This window comes from Felis catus, chromosome B2, assembly GCF_018350175.1.
Source record: "Felis catus isolate Fca126 chromosome B2, F.catus_Fca126_mat1.0, whole genome shotgun sequence".
NCBI classification, from domain to species: domain Eukaryota; kingdom Metazoa; phylum Chordata; class Mammalia; order Carnivora; family Felidae; genus Felis; species Felis catus.
Window position 1 is genome coordinate 58,156,185 of NC_058372.1, and position 21,787 is coordinate 58,177,971.

The 21,787-nt window shown below is 34.8% G+C and overlaps 1 protein-coding gene and 1 pseudogene across 1 annotated transcript in view; one reads left to right on the forward strand and one right to left on the reverse strand.

The window, feature by feature from the left end:
• LOC109499722 (protein eyes shut homolog) overlaps positions 1 to 21,787 on the reverse strand; it is an 866,761-nt gene that overhangs the window by 778,553 nt on the left and 66,421 nt on the right. Inside the window, exons 2-3 of the mRNA XM_045057710.1 lie at positions 13,179 to 13,303; positions 2,452 to 2,576 (exon numbers count right to left, since the gene is read on the reverse strand). The gene's annotated coding sequence lies outside the window, so the exon portion shown is untranslated. The remainder of the gene's footprint in view (positions 1 to 2,451; positions 2,577 to 13,178; positions 13,304 to 21,787) is intronic.
• LOC101083578 lies at positions 15,341 to 18,203 on the forward strand (annotated as a pseudogene).

The window sequence follows — 21,787 nt, forward strand, 5'->3', positions numbered from 1 at the left end:
TAAAATAAAAAAAATATATGTTATATTCTGTGCTGTTAAGGATACTAAAATTATACCAGCTTGAGTTCACAGCCTATCAGAGTGGACAGAGAAATAAGCAAATATTTTACTAGAACATGTTAACTGGTGTAATATTTAGTCTCTTTCTGCCTATTCTGCTGCTAGAATGCCATGCCCTATCCCCTCTGTGAATTGTCAATTATTCCCTATGTCCACTGTTTTCATGTTCACCAAACTCTACATGCACACTTAATCCTAATCCTAATACAAATAAATTTACTTGTCTTCTAATCCATTGAACTGCTTTGTTTCTTAAGATTCTCTCAAATTTTATACCTTTCTGTGAATGACATTCTTTTAAAGAATATAAGAAATTAAAGAAGTTTGAGATCAGGATTATGATTCTTATTTTTTTTTCATATCCCATTTACTCTCAGGATTAGTTGTAAAAGGGAGAAAATAAATTTAAGGCAATTTTTCAATGATCTTATACATTTGTCATACCTGTTTCCAAAATAGTTTTGTCATTCTCTTATTTCAATATTTAGCATTCTAACTTGGCAGTAAAATTTCTGTCATTCCAACAAAGACTTTAAACATTTTCTTTGATTTTCTTATAGTTCCTCAAAATATTTTGCGTTTTATTCCTATTGATAATTTATGTTCTATTTTCAAGGATATACTTTTAAGTATATCTAATTTTAAATGTCTGTACTGTTAGACCATTGATATGTATAACATTTAAATATTAAATTATTTTTCAATAAATCAAATTTCCTCTATCTTTATCTACTCATTTTAGAACATGACTAATGCATTAACAAAGTTGAATCTCCCTTACAGCTTTTTACCCACTCTCTCTTATAATAGTAAGGTTTTTTTAGTTCTGTTTTAGCTTTAAAGTATTTGAGAAAGTATAAGAATATTAATTTCAAATTAACTTATTAAATGCCTTACTAAAATATAGATGACACTTCCTTCTACTTAGTAGACTTGTGGTTTTATAAAACCACATATTTTTCAAGATTTTTATATTTTCAATATATACTAATATATAAGTATACTAATATACAAGTATTAATTGATTCATATTACAATGTGAAAAGTTATATCCCAGAGTATTAACTATTGAAAGAAATTTTAAGGGTACTTGGTAGTAAATTCTTTGTGTTCAATAAAAACATTTATGAAATGACGATTTATTTTCTATATACCAGTCTGTATTGGCAGGAGAATTTAGTTAAAAAATAAAGGATTTATTTCAGATTGTTTTCTTTCTACTATCTCTTTGAGGAAGCCAACATTGGTATAATCTGAGGCATCATACAATTAACTTCTTGTCACCAAATACTTTCCACACTCACGTATCAGAGTGCCTAAAATTCTTCCCCAAAGATCGTCCTTCTGTGATCACTAAGAAAAATACCCTTCCCCAGAGCAGAACCAGGGTAGGAGGACTCTAAAACTTCAGGAAGGTGGCAGTTCTGGTTTAGCTTATACATATCTCTCTCAGCCAGATGAGCCTTGGGAATACCCTCAAAAGGGAAGAGTATCTGACTGAAGCACAGGCTTTCTCAAATTATTTTTTGATGACAGTTACTGACCATTTTCCATTCAATTCCTTGACTACTTCTGGAGACTCCTACTTCTGACTCTTCCTTTCTCATCTTCCAGCTCTAAGGAGTCTGGTTCTACCCATACTTGTGCATCTTTCTTAGGCACTGGGCAGGTCTCATCTTCCTTTTAAGTCTGATTCCTTAATCTTGCACTGGGTCATCTAACTGTGTGTCCCCTCTAATTATGGAGCCTTAATCTCATCTTAGACTGGTCTATCTTTTAATGACATTTATAAATATACATTTAAAATTCCTGACATCATAGTCTTGCCAATTGCTGTTCCCTTACTATATTCATGTGCTGTGGTCAGTTTTAATAAAGGATTGTGGTCAGAAGCTATTTTTTAATAGAGACATTGCTACCAAGGTAAGTCTATTCCAGTGCTAATGGAGTTCGGGCCAGTCCAGACTTGCAAAGAAAGCAGATTCATTCTCCTTGGACATACAATACTCTGAGCCCAACTCTGGAAGCAGTGCTATGCCCTTGGGCAAAATAGAGGTTCTGCCAAGACTCTGACAATATTAAGTAATTTCTCTACTGGCATCCTCCTTCCAAATGCATTAAAACATTAAAGGACAATACATTAAGTGACTTGCACCTTAGTGTGAATCAATTTATCAGAATGCTTTTCTCCTGAAAGGAAAGGCTGAGGGTGGTTGTGATGAATGGACAAGAAAGGAAAAGGGAATGCTGAGAAGCAGCATGTACAGTCAGAGAAAGAAACACTAATATTAACTTTTCCAACCTAATTTCTCACCAAAGAATTTTCTATTATTCACCATATTTCAGAAGCAATGAAAAAAGTATCACAACAAAACCATCAATAGTCTTTACCACAAATCCAGATATGCATAAACATTCTGAGCCAAAGTCAGGTTCATTTTCTATGCGTATTCCATGCACACACAATTTGGAAATGCACTCCTCAAGTCCATTATCACAGTGATGTCCTGACCACCCTGTTAAACACAATCACAGAACATATATTCAATTTTTAATAATAATATAATAAATAGCTTATGTATACTTAACAATACTCTTACTATTTTTTATAATTATACTTGATGTTTTATATAAATTATCACAGTTTATCTTTATAATCATTCTATCAGGTAGTATTATTATTATCTCTATTTAGTAGATGAGAATATTAAACTTAGAGAATATAAATAATTTCCCCTAAAATTACACAGTTATATAAAAATGGAAGCAAAGCATATGTAAAATAAAGTTTTGGCTTGTACCTATGGTGCTGTTCTACATCACCTATCCAAATATCTTTATTTTACCTTGGAATAAATACATAGAAGGTAATGGAATAAACAGATTTCATACTTCCATTTAATATGTATCTTAAACTCAAAGGAAAGCAATTATTCCATATTCCTGGATATAAAATGTTTTCTTGTAATACTTGTAGCATTTTACAGTAAGTATTTCTTATGCTGTACTTCTACAGAATTTAAATAATATGTCTATGTTCAGCTCATTATCAGCTGTAAGAATGCTTAAACATTGTAATATTCCAAATTAAAACATTGTGTGTTTGCCCTTTTTCTTTGGCTTTTGCCATTATTTTATCACCAACCTATCAACCAACATTGCTAAGCTATCCCCAAGATAATATTAAAACTATAGTTTACTAGTTATACATTAAGAACACTTTTAAAAATCATTGATTCTTTCCTATAAGGGATCTATTTACAATGATCCTTAATATGTCAGGAACATTTTAACTTGAAAATACCATTCTACATAGGGACAATAAGTCTTTAGAGGCAGCTGTTACTAGCTGCCTATCTATACTATAATTGTATACTGCCTGTGTATACTATAATGCATACTGTAATTGCAAATATTCAAGCCTTATTTTTCTATGTATTATTCAACAGCATTTAATCTGACCTCAGGCTATCGGGAAATGCATTCTTATTCTTGTTCCTGCTTAGCAATATAGTCTCACTGTTCCTCTTTGATAAATTATAAGAGAACAATTACATAAGTATTCTGAGGTGCTTAGAAGTGATTTAATGCAAAACAGCATTGTAAGAAGAAAAAAACGACACGAGTTTAAAAGATTTGGCAGAGTCCAGATCAAACTCAGAATGAGGTGCCAAAAGACTAAATTTACCAAATCCACATCCAAGACTCTTTTCACTTCACTTCATAATGCTCTTTCATATGCTGAGTTGATTCTGTAGGCAACTCTACTATGGAGGCTATAAAAGGTGATACAGAAAAAAAAACATTTTTGCAGGGCTTATAAAAAGCCACTATGACCAGTCTCTCACAAGGTTGAATATCCAACATATTGTTGAACATAAAAGCATATTCCATAAAAATACTTACATTGATTAACTGTTCTTGTAAAAATCAAATACATACAAACTTAATAACATTGCTTAGCGATATACATATATAAAATAAAGCTCTAAAGAAGAACAGTAGGGAATGTTGAATATAAAGCTCAGAACAGTCACTCTAGGGTAGGGGGATATTAATGTATTCAGTGAGTAATATAGATGAGGCTGGAATTACTGCTAATATTCTATTCCTTGAAGCGAATGGAAGGTACACAAATGTTTATTATATTGTTTTATAAAATAAATATTCCTTAATTATATATTCTTTTGATTGAATAAAACAGTTCACAATATAGTTTAAACAATTAAATATGATGAAGTATTTTTCCTCTTGCTTCTAATATTATGAAGGACATTACAAAACTTTAAACCATAAGATGAGAACTGTGAAAGAAAAGAAAATCATCATACCAGTTAAAAAGACAAGGAAGACTTTATTCAAGAGTATTTCAAAAAGAAAGAAAGGGATTATTGAAACAGGGGAAAGAGATGGAATTTAACTGCACTGAACCAAAGGTAGGTGGGAGGATTTTCAAATGCTGGAGTGAGCTAATGGGAAAATACTGGAGGATACTGGGCTGGGGGAGAGGTTGGTCAAAGTGCTTTGTATATCTGTGTTTGGTACTTGTCACTTATTAACAGTGGGCTCCTAGCTTTCTGCAGATCCTAGCTGGGGAGGGAGAGGCCCTATCCTTTTCTGTAATTACATTTCAAAAGGATGACTCCCTGGTACTTGAGAAAGACATTTCTGGGTTGTAAAATTGGCAAGAGGCTGAAAGAAAGTTTACATTTCAGGGGCAGAGAAAAAAGTTACAATTACTAGTTTTCTAAAGCAAATGCTCTGAAGAAAGGGAGGTCAGAGGCATGGAGTCTTGAGGCCTGTCTAAAGTGCAGTTAAGCTGCGGGGAACATTATGGATGTGTTGCTCAAAAACGACAAACTAGGATACAATATAAGCTAGTCAAGATTTAGCACAGGAAACAGAAACCACTCTAGGTATTCAAGCAAAAAGAGTCTTAATAACCAAGAATAAGATGCTTCCAAAATTACTAGAAGGAAGGGCTGTAGGAGTAACTCTAAGAACCACAGATATGACTCTCTGGGAGATACTACCTCAACTATAATCAGGAAATTGAGAAACATAAAAGCCAACATTGGAATTACTCAGTTTAAGAACTCATTGTACTAAATAAAGGAAGCTGGATTACCAGGAAGCAGCCAGCACGATCTCCCTGGCTGCCCCTTTCTACCCTGAAGCTAGTGATTGAACACTACATTATAGAGTCCCACTGCCATTCCAGATGGTTCTGTATTTTAATACAAAGTCAGAGACTCAGAAAATCTCACATGTCCATGATCTTATCCACCATATGAAATTGCTAAGACATCTAGAAATGATCTCCACTAGATCATCTACATTTCACGTATATTTATTATTGATGGAACGCAATTTCTATTCAGCTTTAGTGAAGTCTAGATATTGCAGTTTTTCGTTTTCTTGTCTCTGCAATACAGAAACCACAATAGACAGTAATGGATGCTAAGTGCCAATTATAACCATTAAAATAGATGAATGGTTAAAGAATATGTGGCATACTTATACAATGGAATAAATACAACTTGGCCATAAAAAAGAACAAAATCTTTCCATTTGTGACAACATGCATGAACCTGTAACAGTACTTCAAACAGTCTTAAGAGTTAACTTGCTGCAAGTTAACATATTCCTTACTTGCTGACCTAAGTCCCTTGATGTATAACAGAATTAATTTATTTTCTTTGATTTGCAGGCCACTGGACTTAAGGAGTGAAGAACCAGAAATTTTCCAGGCCACAGAAGCCAGCAAGTCTGTTTGAAGCCACCTTGGCTATCTGATTAGCCTACCTATTGTTTAGCAAATTGTTTTTCTTTCTAGGTCACATAGATGATTTTACTGAACTCCCTTTGTGTATCTGAAGACCTTGCTGACCTTTGCAGCAAGAACAGAGTACTGTTACACATCACAAAACACAAACAGAAACCCCCCTTGCTCAACTCTGGAGAACTGAGAAAATGTAGCTGGCATCATTGAGTCTATATGAAATCAAGAAATATCGTAGGCCACTGTACTCCCTTTGCTAATTAAGTTCCCTAAATTCCTTTAAAAACCCTTGGGCCAGGTGGAAACCTCTGGAGACAAGAGTCTGCCTTCTCCCTAGGTTGCTGGCCTCCTGAATAAAGCTCAAATTCCTTTCCAATCAAAAACTTGTCTCTTGAGTAATGGCCTTTCAACCATGGCATTTCAGTAATGGCATTTCAACCAGGGATAGCCGAACTTGGGTTCAGTAACAGACCTATTAAGCTAAGTAAAATAAGTCAAATGGAGAAAGACAAATACTGTATGATTTCCACTCACATGAAATTAAAAACAAAACAACAAATAAGCAAAATAAAATAAAAACTCATAGACATAGAGAAAAGACTACTGGTAAAGAGACGAAGGAAGTTGGGCGTGGGCAGAATGGATAAAGAGGGTCAACTGTATGGTGATGGATGGTAATGAAACTTGAGGTGGTGAGGTGGTGATCATTTTGTAGTGTATACAGATGTTGAATTTTAAAGTTTTATATCTCAAATGTATATAACAAAATGTTTTAACACAAATATTAATAATAATTTGAGTCTATTATCTCAAATATATGTGCTTTGGTTACTAAAGGTCAGTGGAAAATAATTTATAGCCTTTTATCTTGTTGCTAGAAAAGATGTTTCTTTTATATGTATATATAATGAATATATATTTAACATATATAGTTATATGCAATTATATATATATACATATATACATACACATATGTATGTATACATGTGTATATATACATATATACATACATATGTGTATGTATATATGTGTGTGTGTGTATATATATAAAATTGGATTAGATTTAGATCTTCTTCCAGGGAGCCAGTCTTTGAGGTCAAAATTCTTTCAGCTTCATAATATGCATTAGGAAAAAAAAAAGGTAATGAAGAGAGATGGAAACTAGCAATGTAATAAATAGTGAATAAAATTAGCTTGTATTTTTTAAATTTTTGGTGGATGTGGTATATTCACAGGCCCCAGAGTCTGGCTACTTGCTGTGAAAGCTGAGGCAAGTTACAAGATCTTGCAAAAGGAAATAGCCATGTACCTACTTCATAAACTTATGGTGAGATTTGAGTGAAATGATCTGTGCAAATTCTAAACACAGTACATAGTAAGTTTTTTTTAAAGAAATGTTGGCTACTATTATTTGTTCCTGGTGCCATGCTGAACAAACTCTATGGATGAGTTTATTTTCCAATTTTGTGAATGAAGAAACAGATACTTTGAAAAGTAAAATTTACATGGGCTAATGGGCTCAGGCTGTCTCATACAAAAATAATATATCTTAACTATAATTCTATGTTTAGTGCTTTACAACGTTTTAGGTGATTTCCTCCCCCCCCCCCCCCAATTTTATCATGAAATTGAGAATCAGAGGGTTTTACCAGGTCACAAAGCTGGGATTTGAACTTTATTCTATCCAGATTCCAGAAGTTCTTTGCTCAGCACCTTGCTTAAGTACACTTGGGATTGTGGCATTTGGGAAGAGTTTATGTATGTAAATAATGCTTTTTCACTAGTTTTGTTTTGTTTTGTAAAAATATAACAAAGTAAATAAATAAGATGATGTCCTTGTAGTGGTGTGGGCAAGGTGATGATAAGAAATGGGAACTAATTAAGGGAATATAAAACAGACAAATGAAAATTTGGTGGGTAAGATTACAAAAAAAAGGTTTAGAAGCAGAGAAGAAGAAAACATTCCTTGAATCCTCTGTAGTTTGATGTCCATATGTAATAAAGTAACCAGATATTCAGAAAATAGTTTTCATTAGCAATCCAGAAAAGTAATCAAATCATTATGGTGTTAAACTCAGTACTAATGTATTATTTTCATATACAGTAGACATTAAGTAAGTGCTTCCAGAATAAATCATATAAAACAATGAGGATATAAAATAAAAAAGAGAATTTAGATGTCAGATTGTAATAAAAATAAGAACAAATTAGACTAATTTTAAGTTGACTACACGTTTTCAAGTACATATACAACTGGAAACACTGACCTGTTTTAATACTACCATTTTCTGCTGTAACATAGCAGTTATAATAGAGTTTACTGATGAAAATAAAAGTCACTATTTGAAAGATTTATATATTTTACTTTCATTTCCTTTTCCCTCTCAGCACCAAGTGCTAATCTGGGGAAATAAAATAAAATTAAGTTAAAACTAAACCTAAAATAATTCTGTCTTACTAGTTAATGTATTATTCAGTAATTGAATGACAAATTAAAATCATTTTTTTCTTAGTCTAATTCTAGAATATGTAGAATTGATTTTTACATCTAAATCTTCATGACAATACAATAGTATACTTTCTTTATTTCATATTAATGATATTTCACTTTTTCATGGGTCTTGATTAAAAAAAAGATCATTATGTATCTCTTCTGTTCTGAATACAAAAGTCATATCCCTGAGTTATTAATTGTGAGTATTCATGGAAGAAACTATTTGTTTCTGTTTCTGTGTTTCGTTTCTCCAAGGACAATGCAGCATTTCTGTTTCAAAATGAATAATGCTATTTTAAGAGCAAAATGTGTATCCACAGTTTATATCATCACCTATATAAACACTATTACAACCCTCCTGAGCATAAAAAGTGTCTGGGCAGAGTGACTGCCCCAGGGGCTGAGAACAACTCTGGGTGAGGCATTCACATTTGCAATACAGAGATTGTTCTCTCAGTTTCAATTTGCTTTTAATGGGATAACTGTGGTTTCACTTACTGGGTGTTAAACATTTTTATATAACACTATAAATGTGAATATTGAGACTAAAACAAAAGTAAGCATGTTTTACTTAATAAAATGATCTGAATGCTTGTATTAATACTTCCATGGAAATGAGTTCACTAGCCATTGAATTCACTAAGCGGGCAGAGGAGGAGCTCTGTGATTAGGATTGTCCTGAATGCTGTTCAGGTTGTAATCTGCACGATGATCTCATGTGGAGAGGATTAGTGAGTTCTGAGATGGAACCCGTCCTTCCTTGTCAAGTAATGTACGTAGGTATCTTGGAGGAAAGGGCATAATCATCTGTCCCCTTACAGTGAGGGAGGGGCTCGTGGTAACTATAGTCCCGTCTACGATTACACAACATTGGCCAGCATCATAAATGGATTGTTCTTTTCAATAAGTGCTGAACACTCTGTGAGGTTCCACTAGAATACAACTTCTCAGACAGGATTTGGTGGCCCAAAACTAAATAACATTTAGGGTGTCTTTAACCTACTTATATCAATCCAAATTTCAGCTGTGTTTTACAGATATATCTAGTGAGGAAACTGGCATTTAATTGTTTGAACTCTGTTCTGTTCAGAATATTCCAAGTCCCATATATCCTTATTTGGACTATAAAGTAGAGGAGATGGAGACAAAAGGATAAATTGCAAACCTTGAGTTACAGTGAAAGAGTCACCCAAGATTATGACAATGGTGGAAGAGCTGTTGTTACATGAAGACAAAATAATTCTGATAATTGGTAATATGATGTGAACTTAAGATTTTCAACTGATGAAAATAAAATATGGCAGTAATTTATAGTACTTAACAAATTTACATTTTTTAAATGTTTACTTATTTTCGAGAAAGAGAAAGAGACAGAGCACAAGCAGGGGAGGAACAGAGAGAAAGGGAGACAAAGAATCCAAAGCAGGCTCCAGGTTCTGAGCTGTCATGACTCACAGAGCCTGATGCTGGGCTCGAACTCACAAACCATGAGATCATGACCTGAGTGGAAGTCAGATACTTAACCAACTGAGCCACCCAGGCGTCCCTATAGTACTTAACTAATTTAAAGACAGAAGTAAATACGTAGTGAAGGCAGGCTTCTATCAGACACTGTGTAAGGTAAGGATGATGACATGATGTAGACCAGAGCCTAAGAAAGAATTATCAACATTATTTAAGGCTGGTTTCCTCCAAGGATAAGAGAAGAGTGGACCTGTATAAATCAAATTAATTAGCCTGTGTGTCCTTCTGTGACATTTGGGAAAATGCTTGTTTATATGAACTACTCAGAAAAATGGTAAGTTATCAGTTTTTGCTTATCAAGTTTTTTAGGAGATAATCAGACTGATGTGGGCAAGCAACCTTCCTGAAGAAATCTCATAATGGTTAGAATTGCTAACATCTAAGACTAAGCTATAAAACACTGGTACATATTACTGGTGAAGTTCCTTTAAAAAAAAAAATGGTTGTCGGGGCGCCTGGGTGGCGCAGTCGGTTAAGCGTCCAACTTCAGCCAGGTCACGATCTCGCGGTCCGTGAGTTCGAGCCCCGCGTCGGGCTCTGGGCTGATGGCTCAGAGTCTGGAGCCTGTTTCCGATTCTGTGTCTCCCTCTCTCTCTGCCCCTCCCCCGTTCATGCTCTGTCTCTCTCTGTCCCAAAAATAAATAAACATTGAAAAAAAAATAAAAAAAAATGGTTGTCAATTTTATTTATTTTTTATTGTAGTTAGAACATTTAAGGTGATATCTGTCCTTTAGCAAGAGCTGTTAAGTGCTTTTAACCATAGGCACAATGTTGCACCATAGATCCCTATAACTTATTAACCTGGCATAACTGAAACATTATGGGAAGTTACTATTCAGTTGAAGGCCCTTCTTTGGGGAACATAAAAAATGCGTGTATAACACCAGGTCAGACTTCCTGGCTCTGAATCTCAGCTTTGCCACTAATGTGCTATGGGAGATTACCCAAAGAATCTGGACTACATTTTCTCACTGGTAAAAGGAGATAATAATAGTACCTTCTACATAAGGTTGTTATAAAAGCTAAATGAGTCAATGCACATAAAATAGAAAGGTGTCCATTTTCTAGTATTGTTATTGTAATTGTAATTTCCAAACACATAAATGTCAAAGTCCTCCCGCATTTGGCTGCTTTTAAAATCTAAAATTCAGAACACAAGAAAAAGAAGAACTCAACAATGGGTAGATTTTCAAGGACAAAAATGGTAAAGAAAAGAATGAGAATTATATCAAAACCAATTTATGTTGAAGGTGGAAAACGGTAGCATGAGCACATTTTGGGAGATGGTGGTTACATGACTGGCTGTAGTGGTAGTTACACAACTTTATGCATTTGTCATAACTAAAGAACTATATGCCAGAGAGTAAATTTTACTATACACATTTTAAAAACCCTGAAAAAAAAACCCTCAGCTAGCTATGCTAATAAATAAAATGAGGAAGGGATGAAAAGTAATCTGCAAGAGAACAACTATTCTTCAAACAAAGTTATTCTTCAAATAACTTTGGAGGAAAGGTACATCAGTATGATTCAGAGCCTTGCCTGGAAAGAGCCCTTGGGAACAGGGACAAGGGCCTGGGAGGGTATCTACAGCATTTTCCAAGAATTTGTTTGGTTGTTGCTTACTTGGTCTTTGCTTTTGTGACTAGACTGTGAAGAATCTCAGGCTTGGGGTGCCTGGGTGGCTCAGTTGGTTAATCATCTGACTTTGGCTCAGGTCATGATCTTGCAGTTTGTGGGTTCAAGCCCCGCACTCTGTATCTCTCTCTCTCAAAAATAAATAATAACATTAAATTTTTTTTTAAAAAGAAAAGAATCTCAGGCTAAGTCAAAAGTACCCGCAAGTTCTGACTGACACCTAGCAACACACATGGGTATCATTTTTGAGGAAGGAGGTCTTCCACTCTCTACTATGGACTGGTGAAAAGCACTCAGAATGGGGCTTCATTTGAATGCTACACCTGCTTCAGAATGGCTGAATACTTCCAAGTGAATCTACAGTACTATAAATCTTAACCTAGAGCATCAAAACTAATCTAGCAATGGCAAGATACACATATTACTGTAAAAAAGAAACCTAGCAATTATAAGATATATATTGAAATGGTAAAAATGACTCATATAAGTGTTGTGTTTCATAACTGCCTTTGTAAGGTTACATTCATTGCTTGTGGCAACTATTATAGCATTTTAAATGTTCAGACCTTGATAAAGATATTTTTGCTTAAAAGAGACAAGCTTCTGAAATGGTGTTCATTGTTTTAATATCAGAGAATTGAAATGTTTATTCTACTTCTTTTATCTGCAAGAGTTATAATTTTATGTCTAGGTGGCGATTTCAACATTCAGGTAGAAATGCTTTCAGATGCTGTATCTGATCAAATAAAACCTACAGAGTATGCCAAAACAGAGTAGTGTGCTGAGTAAATGTTCAACTTCTCAACAACATGTCAATGATACTCAATTGATAAGTGTTCGCTAGTTTGTATAATTTCACATAAACAACAGGAGCCCTACTACCCACATGGCTGCCTGGCTGTTATGCCCTCAGGGGACCCAAATAACCAGAATCCCAGAACCCAGGGGGTATCAACAAACTGTTTCAAGTCCTCTGTGGAGTATGTAAATGGTGATTATTATTTTTTAGTGACCAAAAATATACCCCATGTATATTCCTGAGAGCTTATTACTTCTTGAGGAAATTAGGCATTCACCATCTCTTCTGAGTGGATGCACCTGAATGTTCAAGATAAGATGAGTGGCAGAAGACACAGGAAAAAAGCAACAAATCTGCAAAGGTAGAAACTAGAAGAAAGAGAGGGAAAAAGATGCATGGACACAAGTTTTTTTAATCAATGTATACTTAAAAAGAATATGACCAAAGGCAGAAATGGCCAAAACACCAATTATAAATTATTCCTTAAATAAAATCAATTTACTAAGCTTGTCCATCTCTATACTGACCCTTGTTGGAGGTAATAATGATTTCAATATTGATAAGAGCTAACATTTATAAAGGACCTGCTGTGTGCCAGGCACAACTGACATAAAGATCAGGATTATGAAGTTTACACAAATGTAGAAAACACTTGTAGTAAGACATACTCTAAACACTAGGATTTCCTGCTAATAGCCTAAGTGATTAGTTACTAGCATCATAGAACATCCATTTCATATTTTTTAAGTGTGTTCATTGCTTAAAACTTGGTTGATAATTAACGTTATTGGTTGAGGGTATTGTCAAAATCGTATGCACACATACATACATAAACATATTTTGTAAATGTATTAAATACGCATTATTTTTTCAATAATTACCTTGTTGACGTTTGCAAATATATCCATTGATGTGATCGCCACAGTTTGCACCATTTAGACATGGTGATGAAGAACATTCATTTATATTAATTTTACAAAATTTTCCAGAAAATCCAGGAATACATCTAAGAAAGAAAAAAATATATATATATATATACACACACATACATACATATATATATAATATATACATGAGTCTATATTATGGAGTTCATATTTTTCAAATTTGAGTAAAATTAAGCACATGAAGTAGTTCATTATGGTTGGTTTATGAGAACTAATTTAGTTCAATATTTTCAATAAAATTAAGGCCTACTGACTAAAAGCAACCACAACCACAGATGAAGAGGGGAAAAGTGCATAAGTATCACAGAGCTCAGTCATTTTAGATTTTATTCTTTTCATTCTCTTTCAAGTATATGTAGCTTGATATACATGTTTTATTAAAGTATCTATGCCTGTATTATAGAGATCGTTGACTAAAGTTAATTATAAGATCATAAACTTTTAAAATAGTGAAAACCTTGATAGTGTATAAAGTGTTTCACAAATATTTATTTTTTTAAAGTTTTTATTTAAATTCCAGTTAGCATACAGTATAATATTAGCTTCAGGTGTACAATACAGTAATTCAACACTTATATACAATACCTGGTGCTCATCACAAGAGCCCTCCTTAATCCCCATCACCTATTTCACCCATCCCCTACACAGTTTCCCTCTGGTAACCATAAGTTTGTTCACTATAGTTATAAGGTCTGCATCTTGGTTTGCTTCTTTTTCCCCCCTATGATCATCTGTTTTGTTTCTTAAATTCCACAAATGAGTGAAATCATATATTTGTCTTTCTCTGACTGACTTATTTTGCTTACCATGCTATACTCTAGCTCCATCCACATTGTTGCAAATGACAAAGTTTCATTCTTTTTTTATGGCTGAGTAATATCCCATTGTGTGTGAGCATGTGCATGTGTATATATCACATTTTCTTTATCCACACAAATACTTGTGTGGGGAGATTCCCTAGTGACCCCTATTACCCTAAAACCTGGACACATTTAAATTTATAAAATAATTTTAAATTTAGCATATAACTAAAGCCATTATAGAAGGCAATATAACATTTAAAGTATTGGTTCTGCTTATTCTTGGTTTGATAGTGATATTACCTTTCATCTGGAAATTCTCTCATTCAAATGTGTTTTCAGAGATTCAGGAATATACAACTGTACCTTGCCTTGAGGTGATATAAAAGGTTGAACCGTGGTCCCTAAACAGTATGTCCAAGTCCTAATACTTGGTACCTGTGATCATGACTTTATTTGGAAAAAAGGTTTTTGCAGATGTAACCAAGTTAGGATCTTTGAGAAGAGCTCACCCTAAATTAACCGGGTGGGCCTTAAATTCAAAGACAAGTCTCCTTATAAGAAGAGAAGACACATAGGGAAGAGGGGCATGTAAAGAAGGAGGTGGAGGTTGGTGTCATGCAACTCCAAGTCAAAGACTATGTGGAACTTCTAGAAACTAAAAAAAGGTAGGATTCTCTCCTAGCACCTATTGAGAAAGTGTGATCTGTTGACATCTTGATTTTACATTTCTCTTCCCTACAACTGTGACCAAATAAGTTTCTATTGTTTTAAGCCACAAGTTTGTAGTAATTTGTTATATCATCCCTAGGAAACAAATACAAGGAATGGCATTGAGTGCATCTGCTTTGTTTCCTTTTCATATTATTCCTTCAAGGCTAATTTTATACAAACCACTAAAATGTCAGTTGTCAAACCATGGTCCTAGAAATGATGGAGGATATACAAACAATAATTAAAGTGCAATGTTCTGGAGTGTCTGTACTGAGTGCCTACAACATGACATATGAGATATAAAACTTTAAAATTCAACATCTGTATACACTACAAAATGATCACCACCTCACCACCTCAAGTTTCATTACCATCCATCACCATACAGTTGACCCTCTTTATCCATTCTGCCCACGCCCAACTTCCTTCGTCTCTTTACCAGTAGTCTTTTCTCTATGTCTATGAGTTTTTATTTTATTTTGCTTATTTGTTGTTTTGTTTTTAATTCCATGTGAGTGGAAATCATACAGTATTTGTCTTTCTCCATTTGAGAAAGTGGGAGCTCCAGCATGTGGTGACTGGATGGAATTACAGATTCAAGTAGATGAAAAAGGGATGACTGTGGATGCCAAGTTTAAAACATTTGGCTGTGGTTCTGCAACTGCCTCCAGGTCATTAGCTACAGAATGGGTAAAAGGGAAGACGGTGGAGGAAGCCCTGACCATCAAGAACACAGACATTGCCAAGGAGCTCTGCCTTCCCCTCGTGAAGCTGCACTGTTCCATCCTGGCGAAGATGCAATCCAGGCTGCCTTGGTGATGACAGACTGAAACAAGAATCCAAGAAAAGAGAGGTAGAGAAGAAATGAGCCCTCAGCTAAGCATCCAGCAGGTCATATACACTGTTTGTCCACCTGCCACGCAATCACCGTAGATGTTCAGAAGCCCCTGACACTACAGTAAAAGAGCCCTGAGACATGCACAGCACTTGCTGGTCACATTGTGGCTCTAACGCAATCAAAATACACAGTTTACTTGTTCCAAATCCCGTGCTTTATTTGAGCCCACTTCTATTGCCTTAACCCAGTTTGTGTATATTTTGAATTGGGTGCATGGCCTGAAAACTAAAATCAGAAACGAAGTCTCAAGTATGGTAGTCCACGAAGTACACAAATGCCGAATTTCACTTGAACCTATCTGAGGAAGATTACCAGTAGAAGGCTTTGGTATGATTATTTGATACAGCCAATTACTGTACATAAAACAGGTTTGTATACATATATATAATAAAATAATGTAAGACCATTATTTTATTATATATGTATGCAAATCTGTTTTATGTACAGTAATATACACATACAGTTTTATATACATATATATGTGTGTGTGTATGTGTGTGTGTGTATATATATATATATGTATACATATATATATGTATTTATATATTTAGTTTCAGTATAGAAACCCCATGTTGAGATGGTCGGGAGTGAGAAGAGGTAAACGTTCAAGCAAGGATGGCTGGTTTCTCAAGGCTACGTGATAAATTTCACATATATATAATACATATATTTCATATATATATTGTCTTGAGAGAAAACTGAAGGAGTAGCTAACAGTCTGTTAGGTAAAAGATCATTTAAACAGGTTCTTTGATTACTGATAAAGGTGTGATTTTTGGCAGATTTGTTGGAAGGCGTTTAAAGAAGTGAGTGATACTGGTATAATAAAACTCCTTCTAGGGGTGCCTGGGTGGCTGAGTTGGTTATCTGGCTGACTCTTGATTTCAGCTCACGTGGTGATCTCACTGTGAGTTCCATTACCATGTGGGGTCTGAGCTGGTGCTGAACCTGCTTGGGAGTTTCCCTCTGCCCCTCCTCCCGTTCTCAAAATAAATAAACTTAAAAAAAAAAACACCTCCTTCTGTTTCCCTATAGTTATGCATGTGAACAAGGTTTCTCAATGTTTAATCTCTGAAAATGGAATGTAGGAATGTGAAAAAAAATATATATATATGACATATATACATGAAATATATATGATATATATGTTATATATATGTCATATAAATGACATACATATGAGACATATATATGACATATATATGACATACATATGAAACAAATATATATGACATATATATGTCATATATATGACATACAGATGAGACATATATATGTATGTGTGTGTGTGTGTGTGTGTGTGTATTGTTCCTTGAACATGTATATTATCACCTAGCCTGGAGAAACCAGCGATCCTTGCTTGAACATGTACCTTTTCTTGCCCCGGGCTCATCTCAACATGGGGGTTTCTATACTGGAACTCTACCTGGCATCTGATTCCTATTTTGGGACCATTTCAATTCTTTACTCCAATCCTACTATTATCTCAAATGGGACATCTCGAAGGACTAATGACTAGTCAGCCCATGATCACACATTACTTTGGTGTCATAGATTTGGTATTTTTAAATTTTAGAGGGGAACTTGCTGTCACTTTATCTATCTATCTATCTATGTCATATATATATATGACAACCCGTGGCATGTACTCATGAGATGGAAATGCTTATTTCAATGTTGCGGATTCCAAGAAACCCGGATTTGGGGAACTACACCAAGTGTGAAAGCCCACAAGATCTCAAAATCAAAAGCTGCTGCAGATAAACCTTGAACAGTTATGAAATGAAGAAGAAAGGGAACAATTAGACCTGAAACCCCAATGTCAGGGAGACCCCCAGTCATCAAGCCTGAGGTAGACTCTTCTCTTTGCTCCAATTACATGTTTCCCATACAAACGTTGGACTGCAAACAGAAAGAGTAGAAGAAAGTTCCAAACAACATCCCTCCAGACATTGTTAAACTTGACTTGTCATACAATGAAATCAACCAGCTTTGATCCAAGGAGTTTGAAGATATTCGTGAGCTAAAAAAATTAAACCTCAGCAGCAATGGTATTGAATTCATAGATACTGGTGCTTTTTTAGGATTCACACATTTAGAAGAGTTAGAATTATCAAACAAAAGTCTACAAAACTATGATTGTGGTGTATTAGAAGACTTCTATTTTTTGCAACTCTTGTGGATCAGAGATACCCTTGGAAATGTGACTACAATATCCACTACCTCTACTACTGGTTAAAGCACCACTACAACGTACAATATAATGGCCTGGGATGCAAGATGGCTGAAGAATACACAGGGTGGTTTGTGGGAAAATATGTTCACAGTTACTTTGAAGAATGCCCCAAAGACAAATTACACCCTGAGACATTTGATTAAGGTCAAGAAGATGATGACTGGGAGAAGATTCATAGGGATCATGTAGCAGAGTGCAAGAATCCCTATAGTAGGATAACTTAGAAATTATTCTGGTTGCAACTAGTTTTGTATTGCTATACCGGTGTCAGAAAGCCATATGTTTACATTTTGATTAGCTGTGTTGCCTATTTATGCAGTATCCAGCTAAAGGAAGGTTCCCTTAATTATTATTATTATTGCGAGAAATTCTAGCAATCAAAGGAATGCTTTCATCCTGCTTGCCTGCTTGTTTGCAGACCAGCCTTTGGCGAAGATTCCACACTGGTAAACTGCAGGAGTTGGGTCCTACTGATGGCATTGGAATTTCATATGTCCTGTATATATGTTTTTACTGCCTTTTGCAAATAAAATTTAAAAAAAAACCTTGGTTCATTTAATATATATATATATATATATATATGTATATGTATATATGTGTGTGTATATATATATGTAAATATATATATATCATATGTATATGCATTCCTAGCTTAAGGACGAATATATACAACTATATGTATATATAATAAGCCTTATTATGTATATAAACTTTGCTGAGATTTGAGTGGTATTGTTTTTAATCTATAGATCAAGTCGGGGAGAAAACAAGTTGGGGAGAAATAACATCTTAAAAATATTGAGTGTTCTAATTAGTAAGAAATATTTCTCCATTGGGGTGCCTGGGTGGCTCAGTCAGTTAAGCATCGACTCCTGATTTCACAGGTCATGATCTCATGGTTCATGGGTTCAAGCCCTATATTGGGCTCTGTATTGATAGTGTGGATCCTGCTTGAGATTCTCTCTCCCTCTTTGCCCCTCCCCAGCTCATGCTCTCTCTCTCTCTCTCTCAGAATAAGTGAATAAACATTTCTCCACTTACTTAGATTGTGAATAAGAAATATATCTCAATTTATTAGATCATGTTTATTTCATGAGTGTTTTGCAGTTTTCCACATACAGATGTTATAGGTATTTTGTTAGATTTATACATAAGTCTTTTATTTTGGGATGGTTGTTTTGTAAGTGGTATTTGTTTTTTGTTTCTTTCTTTCCAATATACCAATGTTCATTGCTAGAAAGCAATTGATTTTTGTATTCCTTATATCTTGCAAACTTGTTAAAGCATCTTATTAGTTCCAGGGGTGGTTTTTTTTAAAAAAAAAAGGAGATTCTTTGGAGTATCCCACAAAGACAATTATACCATCTGTGAATAAAGACAGATCAATTTCTTCTTGTCCTATCTGTAAATATTTTATTAGGTTAAGGAAGTTCCTACTAATTCTTAGTTTTTTGACAGCCATTATCATGAATGAACTTTGACTTTTCTCAGATGATTTCTGTGCATCTAATATTATAATTTATGGTTTTTCTTATTCATCTGTTAATATCATATGGTCAAATGATACATGATATGCTAATATGACTGATATGATTATATGTTTTTTAAATTATTTGTGAATATGATTAATTAATTACATAGATTGGTTTATGAATGTTAAGTCAGGCTTGCTCTCCTGGCATGATCCCCACTTGTTGATTTCAGGCTTGAATACAGTCCTCTCCTTGTAATCTGCAAATGGCTTATAATTTTAATGTAAACTTTTATCATTAAACTTTTACTCTTTTTGCAAGGTTGTGTCATCTTTATATTCTTAGCTTGAATAATGAAAAGATTCTATACATCATCTTACTGTTTTGTTTTTTGTTTTAGAGAGAGAATGGGAGAGGGGGGAGGGGAAGAGGGGCAGAGGGAGAAAGAGAGAGAATCTCAAGCAAGCTCCAGGCTCAGTGTGGGACCTGATCCCATGACTCTGGTACTATAACTTGAGCCAAAATCAAGAGTTGGATGCTCAACCAACTGAGGCACCCAAGCTCCCCACCCATCTTTAAAATATAGAAATGCATAACTTTTTAGCCCTATACTCTATAAAAATATTTATACCATGACTAAGAATAATGCTTAATATATCAAATAATTGAGCTATGTTTATTGCTGTTATAGGTAATTTAACTCAAATATATCTATTTACCTCAGAAACATCTTAATGGGATTTCTGACATATTGAAATGATGTACCTGGTTTGTTTATACAAAAAGATGTATTAAAGGACTAATAATACACCTCTGTCCTAAAAAATAACAAGCTGAACAGACTGAAAAATTAAACTATTCCTGGTCCACAAGAGAGGGAGGGAATGGGGCAAAACAATGATCCCAACACTGAAGAGACAGGGGAATACAGGGAGTCCTGGGTTACTGGCATAGAGACTCACACAAGGAAATTGAGATGGGCACCAGAGCCTGAGAAGAAAGCTTGAGCTTTAATTGATGCATTGCTAGAGGCTTGGTGTGGAACAAGTCTGAGAGAGAAAATTGTTCAGGGACTGAGTCATACGAAGGTCCCACAATATTTTGAGATTTACCCCCAGAAGCCTGACCACGTTCCAACAGTAAATATCAGAGAAAAACCTCCTCCTGCTTCTGACAAGGGAAGGGGAGAAAGTTACGATGTTGAAATACACCAGAACATTCTGCTTTTTTTTAAATGTTCATTTATTTATCTTTGAGAGAAAGAGAGAGTAGGAGCAGGGAGGGGCACAGATAGAGGGAAACAGGGAATCCCAAGCAGGCTCCACGCCCAACACAGAGCCTGAGCTCGATCCCAGAAACCATGAGATCATGATTTGAGCAGAAATCATGAGTCAGACACATAAATGACTAAGCCACCAGGCACCCCCAGAACATTGTTCTTAATAAGGGCTGCCCTCAGGAGAAGCTAGCTAACAAGAGTCTACCTTGCTGGGGTATTATCAGAACCTAACTCACCTATGGAAGGGAAATACCAAACTCCAATTAATTTTAGCCTTCCATGTGGGGAAAGGGAAATACCCAACTCCATCCCACTCTAGCCATTCCATCTCACCTATGTGATCTGAGAAACACTTGTGAAGTTCACAGTCCAGAGACATACTCACCAAAAGACTGACCCTAGTCATAGGACTATGGAATGCTTCCCCTCTTCCCACACTTAATCACATTATTAAAGGCCTATTTACAGCAATGGGATATTATTCAGTACTGCAAAAAAGAGTATAAAGCTATAAAAAGACATGCAGGAAATTTAGATGCATATTGCTAATTCAAAAAGGCTATGTATTGTAAGATTTCAACTATATGACATTCTGGAAAAGGCAAAACTATGAGTAGAATAAAAGGATCAGTTGGTTGCCAGTGATGGGGAGGGAGAGAAGGGATGAACAGGCAGAGTACAGAGGATTTTTAGGGCAGTGAAAATATTCTGCATATTATAATGGATATATGGATATATATCCATATATATTGAATATATATTATCTATATGTATATTGAATATATTTATATGTCATATATATATTTAAACCATTGAACATACAACGCTGAGTGTATATCCATATAACGGATATATATATCCATTATACACACACACACACACACAGACACACACATATATATTTAAACCATTGAATATACAATGCTGGGTGTGAGCCCTATGGTAAACTATAGTTTTGGGTGATTATGATGTGTCAATGTAGGTTCATCCTTGATAACAAATCTACCATTCTGGTGAGTGATGCTAATAATGGGGGAGACCATGCATGTGTGGGGGCAGAAGGTGTATGGGAAATATGGGAAATCTCTGTATCTTCCTCTGCATTTTGTTGTGAACCTAAAACTGCTAAAAAAGTCTTTTAAAA